An 8,185-nucleotide genomic window follows, 5' to 3' on the forward strand; every position below is an offset into this window, starting at 1 on the left:
GAGCAGGCAGTTAAAGGGTCAAGAAATTGCTTTAATTAGTGATTCTTTAACACCTTGAACACTAAATTGATGTTGAAACTTGTTTTTTTTTCTATCTGCCATTAAAAACTATATTAACCCTTCAACTAACTGAAAATGTTTTAGAAAACATGTAATTAAAACTATTTACTTTGTGTGTTACTTTACTCCCTTAAGGCAGAAAAACCTTTTTTCTTTTTATTTTATTTTTGGGTGGTTAAGGGCTTGAATCAATTCAGAGGTAAGTTTCTATTTGAGACCACTTTTGGTGTTTTTAGCCATTTTTGAAGCAAACTTGTCGCAGCAGCTGTTGAAGGAAACTGCTCTGATGTTGTGCTGGAACAGAAAATATTTGTCATTTTATAAGAACACGCTCGAGCGCGCTGGAAGGAACGAGCACCACCTGTCTGAGTACATTTCTGCACACGCACCAGCAAACAAACAAACGCACCCTTCAGTCCAAGTGTTCTCTTATCTTCCCAGCAGTGAAGTGCATTTGTCAGACGGCGTGCTCGCGCTGACACACTCCCACACACTGCAGGCAAAGGAGGTGGCGACTTAATGGACGACATCCACGGAAAAGAGATTGCCGTCTTGCAGCTGTTTGATTCCACACAAACACACACTGCGCCTCATGTAAATACACCGGAGCTTCACTTTAACACATATTTGCTCGCGGGAAGACATCCATACACGCAAAATGTGGAGTTCATGTGGATTTTCTTCTTGTGGTTGCTGCTGAACAGGAGAAAGAATGGAGGAGGAGGGAAGTAAATAAACAGATTAAAGGAAGATGGAGACAAGATGGAGTAAAGAGGTGTAAGGAGAACACGATGAAAGGGAAACAAACGATTTTGTAAAGTGATAATCATAAGAAGAGCATGAAAAAGAATCCCATTACCGTTTTTTTTTAGTTCAGGCACAAACTGCAGCTCAGCAGCTGCAAAAATAAAATCTCCTGCAAACATCACAACTAATGTAGCTGCACGTCCAAAGGAGAAATCGCTTCACCTCCATAAACAACGCCCAGTTTGATGAACCACATAGAGAAAATAGGTTTTAAAGAGGAATGCAAACCTCCAAATTCTCCTCACAACACTGCATTGTCCTTTAAACCGTCTCCAAAAACACTTTACCGTAATTTCTGGAGTATAAGTCGCACCAAAGTATAAATTTGCAGGAGCAAAAAACGTTTAATTAAGAAGAAATAAACCAAATATAAGTCACACTTTTATATTTGCCATGGCAGAAAATAAAAACAAGAATAATAATGATTCGATGTAAATGAGAAAAATATCAAAATTCAAGAGGAAAACAATCAGTTTCTCCTCTATTTGTTTTAGCCGACACTTCTTCTTCTTCTTCTGTCACTGTCAGAAGGAAATACAGCACCCTCTGGTGGTTGTCAGCGGAAACAACCGCTGAAGGGGAACTGATTGCAAGTGGAAAAATAACAAATGTATGAGCCTATTTATGTTAAAAAAAAAATCACAAAAAAGTTGCACCCCTCGCTAAACTATGAAATAAACAGCGACTTTTACTCTGGAAAATACGGTAACTCCCCTGCAAATAAAGTATTTGTAGACCTTTGTGTTTATTCATATTTTGCTCATTTATCATCACGTTCTAAAAAAAGGCAGCAAAACAAGGTTGAGTTTCAATCAATACATCCACAGGTAATTCTGTGTGTATTAGAAAGGAGCACAGAGTAATGATGTGTATCAGCCAGAGGGGAGAAGCTGATTGGCTCCTTTAATCTCTGTTATCATATAAACACACAGGAAAACAGCACACACTTATACAAATGCTGTTTCTTACATATTTACATTTTTTTCTAAGTTATTTTCTGGGAGCAAAGAAAGTGACTAATGAATGAGAAGAACTGGTTTGAACGTGGATTACTGAGAAAAGACGGAAAGATTTTCCGTTTTTTCCAAGAAAATGATCCATACGAAGGTGAAAAGTTTTAATACGGTGATTATTAAAGCTTCAAAGAGAACAGAAACATTCACAGCCACTGGCAATGCGAAAAAGTTTTTCATATTTTTTTTTATTTTTTGGCACAAATGTAATGCTGAGAGAAAAATTTGAACGCAAAGCCTAAGATAGGGTAAAAGCGAGATGAGGCACTACGCACCTAAAAACGTTTGTTCACAAAAAAAACTTTTTCTAAGAAAAAAAAATATATATTTTTTGCAAGCAAAAAAAAGTTTGCAAAGCAAAAAAAGGGGGGTTTTAAAGAAAAATATTAAACATTTTATTGCAAAATTTTACATTTTGTTTGCAACTTAAAAAATTTTCCTCTCAAAACTGTGACGTTTGCTTGCAATATGGCGGCACAAAAATCACTCCATACCTCCGGTCACACTCAAGATGGCGCCAGAAACGATAACTAACCAGAAGTGGAAATTTTGCAATTTTAGCTGGTTGCATAAACGGAAATTTTCTAAACATTAGGAAACCAAAAATGATATTTTAAAAACTTTTCAGAACAATGTTTAAGCTTTTAAATGTGAATAAACTGTAACGGTCTAACAGTTTAGTGTGCAAGATGAGCTTCAAATGGGACAGAGAACGTTCATCGTTTTATTTCTTTCAAGTCAATATGAACAAATGTTCACATTTGTATAACTACACCCGTTGAATCAGCTGATCAGAGCGACGAAATGTCATTTTTTTCAATGCGATGGTTAAAAAAACGGCAAAAAGAGAAAAGAAACTGGGAAAAAAGGTGAAAACGAAGGGTACCAGGCGAGGACTTCTGGTACAAATTATGGATTTTTTTTGTGCCCACCTCCAGCAGGGGAGGGATTCCGACTATTACTTTTCAGGCGTCATATTTTTTCTCAGTGGCCAGATTCTCTTGACAATCTTTGCATAAAGAAAAAGTTATTTCTGTGGGACTTTTCCTTTCCTTATAATTTACCAGCAGAAATCTATAGGATTATAAACTCTGTTGGTGCATAAATTGCTTTAATGTCTTCATGCATCCCGGTTAGGGTCATATTGTACTTTCTAACTTCCGTCTGTTGCAACATTATAAATTATGCAGTGAGCATTCATTTCTCCACTGAAGGGGGAGTTCAACACTACCAGATCTCAATAATGGAAGAAAAAAAATGTTCCAATAGTGTTTTATTGAAGCTATTTGGTGCTCTGAATAATATTAAAACTCAACTAAATATTCCAATTTAAATAGAAGAAAATTAAAGGTGTAAAAAAGCCCACTGAGCACACAGAGTTCCTAAAAACAAAATCACCCAATAAGAAGAAGAATGCTCATTTGCTTTTGCATCTAATCAGTAAAATGTGGCTCTATTGTTTCAAAATCTTGACCAAAATGGGGTTAAATCAGAAAGTCAAACATGTCATCTAAATGACCTTGGAGGCTTCTCCTCCTCTGATAGTGACACCGTCCAGAAATCGTCTCTGCAGACGGGAATCATGAAGCTGCTGAAATGTGCGCTCACAGATGGAGGGGGGCCTTCGGAGGTGTTTATGCCCAAAGGGCATCCATCCAATAATTCACCCGTGAATAAAGCAGAAGTGGTCTTGGAAGGTGAGGAGGAAATAAACAAATAAATAAAGCAGCACCTGTCACCGGATAAATAACCGTGTCACCCTGAGTAACAGAATTTGGATTGGATTTGGTGCTTTCATAAATTCTTCATGACATAACACGAGCAGCAAAAAAAACAAACAATTTTTGTCTCATAAGTGAGGATTGTGAGTTTCTCTTATAAGTGTTTCTGCTTGGGAACATTTATTGTATTCATCTCTTTTGGAACTAGAACATTTTTTTTGTTTTTTATTGATGATTTATTCCCTTAAACTATTATTACAATTAGCTTCCACTGTAAATCAATGCAAACAATTCTAATCATAAATATAAAGAATAAACTTCAGATGAATGACTATTTATGATGCCTCAGAATACAATAAACATTTAATCAATTGCACAGAAGTCCCTTTCCTTCAACTTGAAAAATCTTAAATCATTAAAAAATAAATCAGAGAACAGATGCTGCACAGCTTTGGACCTTGTGGAACCGAACCTCATCGGTGTCTTTGTCTGACTGCTGAAGTGACTTCTGACTGTCAGTGAAGCTCCAGGTGTTCCCATCTGTTGTTTTCTTTGCTCCATACTCTGCAGTTTTGTCTAAAGTTCCTGGGATTTGTATTTTTTTTTTTCATGGCAGATTGTGAGTCCTCTCATATTAAGATCTGCTCTAATGAAAATCACATTTTTAGTGTTTTTTTTTTCTTTATATAAAGAAAAACTAGGATTTCTTAATTTCTTAACTCAAATCATTGTGAATCCTTGTAGATGTGATGCTATGGAGTGATTTTTGTGCCACCATATTGCAAGCAAAAGTCACAGTTTTAAGATCAAAATGTTCTAAGTTGCAAACAAAATGTAAAGTGTTGCAAATAAAATATTTAACATTTTCTTTGAAAACTTTTTTTTTGCTTGCAAAAAATATTTGTGCTTTTGCAAACTTTTTTTTCTTAGAAATTTTTTTTTGCGAACAAACGTTTTTAGATGCGTAGTGCCTCATCTTGCTTTTACCCTATCTTTGGTTTTGCGTTCCACTTTTTCTCTCAGCGTTATGTTTGTGCCAAAAAAAGAGTTTGCAAATGCAAAAATATTTTTGCAAGCAAAAAAAAATTTTTTTTTGAGAAAATATAATATATTTTATTTGCAACACTTTACATTTTGTTTGCAACTTGGAAAATTTTGATCTCAAAACTGGGATGTTTGCATGCAATATGGTGGCACAAAAACCATTCCATATAATAGTGGTACCAGTCCGTGGATCACTTGGCCCCGGGCTGTGGAGGAAATAATACATTTTTTTTTCTTTTCAGTCTCAACAATCTTTTATTTTGAAAAATAAATAAATTACTTCAGCTACACTTTTGATCACTTGAGCTGTAAAGTTTAGTCAAGGGGCAAATGACAAGATCTGAACGGGCTTTTATTCTGAAAAATCTTTAGGTTTTGAAGACAACAGGATTCGAGAAAAGTTGTATGTGAAACGTTTCTATACGGAAATAGCGCAGAAACTGAAGAGTAGACAGAAATGACTTTCCACTGACCACAAAAAGGTGATCGCTGATGTAGAACTACGGCAAGCCACAAGCTCCCTGCGCTGCTCTATTCTTTCTACTACTCATTCACTTGGAGAAAACTAGATCCATCTTTGTTTTTCATGTCGTTTTGTGCTGATCCACTTCAACCATTTCCCCCAATTAACCTGACAAGACCATTACTCTTGACGAGTTAAAGATCACTTCTGATGGTGTAGATTTACCTGAAATGAAATGATGGGTTCACTTGAGCAAAATCATCAACCCTTAATGTAAAACAACGGAAACGTGTGTCTGTAGTGTCGGTACTTGAGAGGGTTTGCATCCAGGTACACAGAAAGCAGAGATATGTCTCGTTTTGACAGCAGAAATACGGGAGATTTCCTGTTTATAATTGGTAAGGTGATGGTTGCACACACACTCACACACATTGTATGTTGACGCACACAAACAGCAACCATCCTCCAGTAATTACACATATTTCACTGCATGCAATCACACACACAGCAGGACATTCTTGTCTCCATGTCTGCTTTGTTTCTTCTTTTCACACAAAAAAATACACATAAGTGACAGAATGCAGTCTCCTTTACTAGTCATAACATGTTTTTTTCTGAGCTAAAAGAATAATACAAATGAAATTGATTGGCTATCAAAGTAAACAAATGCATTAATCTGTATCTACATGACTTTTAATGCATGCTTGTGCCTCACTTAAGAAGACAAAAAGTGCAAAAATACATTTTAACCCCTGAATATACCAGAGATTTAGCTACAGTGTTAATATTTAGGGAGTTATATGGGCCAAAGGGCCATACAATCGGACCCAAAGACCCAAAGATATTTAAACTCCTCCACCTCAGGCAGGAACGCTCCACCCACCGAGAGAGGGGAAAATACCTTTCTCTGGTTGAGAACCATGGCCTCAGACTTGGCGGTTCTGACCCTCATCCCAGCTGCAAATGGATCCAGTACATGCTGGAGGTCCTTAAGCCAACAGAACATCATCATCTGCAAAGAGAAGAGATGAAAGCTTGTGGTCCCCAACCAGTTCTGGCTGCACCTAGCAGTTCTGTACATGAAGACTATTAACAGAACCGGTGATAAAGGGTCCAACATGTACCGGGAACTGGTCTGACTTACTGCTGGCTATGCAAACCAAGCTCCTGGTCCGGTCAAACAGAGACGATGATGCTTGGTTGTGGTTAAACTTAATAGGGCTGACACAATTAGTCGACTAATCGACGACTAATCGACTATTAAAATAGTCGACGACTATTTTAATAGTCGATTAGTCATTACTTTGTGTTATATGGAGTCAGAGTGTAGTAAAGTAAGGTTATAATGGCATTCTGCTAGCTTTTTGGACTATTTTGGCCTTTATTAAGGTCTTGAAGGAAATGCGTGAAGGAAATGTGCAGGTGCTACAGGCTCACCGAACGGCCTACGACAACAGGATTGTCCATGTTTTGTCCGTAAACAACCAATATTTATTCGTCAGGACAGTTAAGGTTTCAGCCCAATCAGTTCAAGGTTACTGTTGATAAAAACTCATTTATTTATCAATTCACTCTTCTTTACGCTCTTCTTAGTCAGGAATTACGCGTGAATAAGACTTTGATCACATAAAGTCATGGTTCTTGTTTTCCACCACACCTGATCCACATTGTCTGCTGCAGCAAATGCTAACAGGTTTATGATGTGAAAAGCTTTAACACCTCTTTGCTTTTCAGCAGCAGATGTCAGGTTGAAGCAGAACACTAAACTGACGGTTTAGTTTCTCACCGACGCCTTCATTAACTGAACAAATCTGCATTCACACAGTAAAGCTGACGTGCTGCTGCTGCTGCCGGGTCCTCAGTGAACGACAAGAACATGGCCTAATTTGAGCTTTACATCAGAGAGGGAAGCTGCTAATTCAAACGTTCATCATGCCCTCCCCCTGAAGCAGAATCTATTCCCACTCTGTGTGCGAGATCCCTGAAGGACCCTGCCTCCATTCAAATTAACTTCAGACTTGTCGGAGTCCAATGAGGAAAACGTGATCATTAGAAGACAAACCTTTATTTCACAGTGATTATTAGCAGATGCAGGTATTCCCATTAGATCCCATTTAAATCAGTACTGTCGTGTTTGGAAACCCAACAAACACGACCTTGGATCCCTTGTAAATACTAATTTCTATCGAGCACTAGTAGCTACTCTGATGGATAATGACTATATGATCATCCCAATTTTCCAATTAGTAGCTGGAACATTAAACACAGTCAGTCTGACCTCTTTCCTGAATCCAACTTTAATGGGGAATAGAATTCATTGATAAAATCTGTCGGTGTACAGTATTCTCGCAGGGGTTAGTGGACACAATTCCTACGTCAAATTTGCCTCTCTTTTGATACGTATTAGATTTCATGGAAAACATGAAACTGAAACTGAACTGTCATGCTCTGGAGCCGCAGGTTACAACCCCCTGCTCCAGCTCCATGGACTCTGTGACAGGCTGGCAACCTGTCCAAGGTGTATCCTGCCTTAACCAAACAGTAACCAGGACGGTCTCCGGCAACCCTGCCGCCCCAACAGGTTAAGAAAATGGATGGTAGTTCAGGACGGAAACCCTCGCATTGAGCGGCCATATTGGATCTTTTTTCTTGAGTTACTGAAAACGTGATGACCCCAAAAGCTGAGTTCCCGGTTGGTTGACATGCTACGTTGCACCTCATGGCCAAATGTCCCTGCTGGACCTCAGATTGCGTCTTTACATTGAAACTCGTCACCTCTGCTGTGCAAATCCCATCCAGTGTGAATGCACCTGAAGGGGCGGAGTCAGAGGAGCTGTTTTCTCCAAAGGCGTTGAGGCTGAAACTTGATAAACTACAGATTGTGGTAAATTAAAATACATTTTACATACACTCTTTCATTAAACAGTTCTTGTGTTCCAGCCTTCATAATTCATTGTTTTAAGGGCTTTTTTGATATATTATTATTTTAAAGTTGTCATTCATTAGTTTAATTGTCTTAGTTTGATTCTCTTTATTTCCTCTCTAGACACATATTTATGAATTGTATTTTTTAAATT

At 37.8% G+C, this 8,185-nt stretch overlaps 1 long non-coding RNA gene across 1 annotated transcript in view; it reads right to left on the reverse strand.

Annotated features, from left to right (window-relative positions):
* The window catches only part of LOC118599731, a 38,331-nt gene extending 31,898 nt beyond the window's left edge, over positions 1 to 6,433 (reverse strand). Inside the window, exon 1 of the long non-coding RNA XR_004949214.1 lies at positions 6,010 to 6,433. This is a non-coding gene — a long non-coding RNA (uncharacterized LOC118599731). The remainder of the gene's footprint in view (positions 1 to 6,009) is intronic.
* Positions 6,434 to 8,185: the final 1,752 nt, after the last annotated feature.

The sequence above is a fragment of the Oryzias melastigma genome, linkage group LG15 (assembly GCF_002922805.2).
Source record: "Oryzias melastigma strain HK-1 linkage group LG15, ASM292280v2, whole genome shotgun sequence".
NCBI lineage: Eukaryota > Metazoa > Chordata > Actinopteri > Beloniformes > Adrianichthyidae > Oryzias > Oryzias melastigma.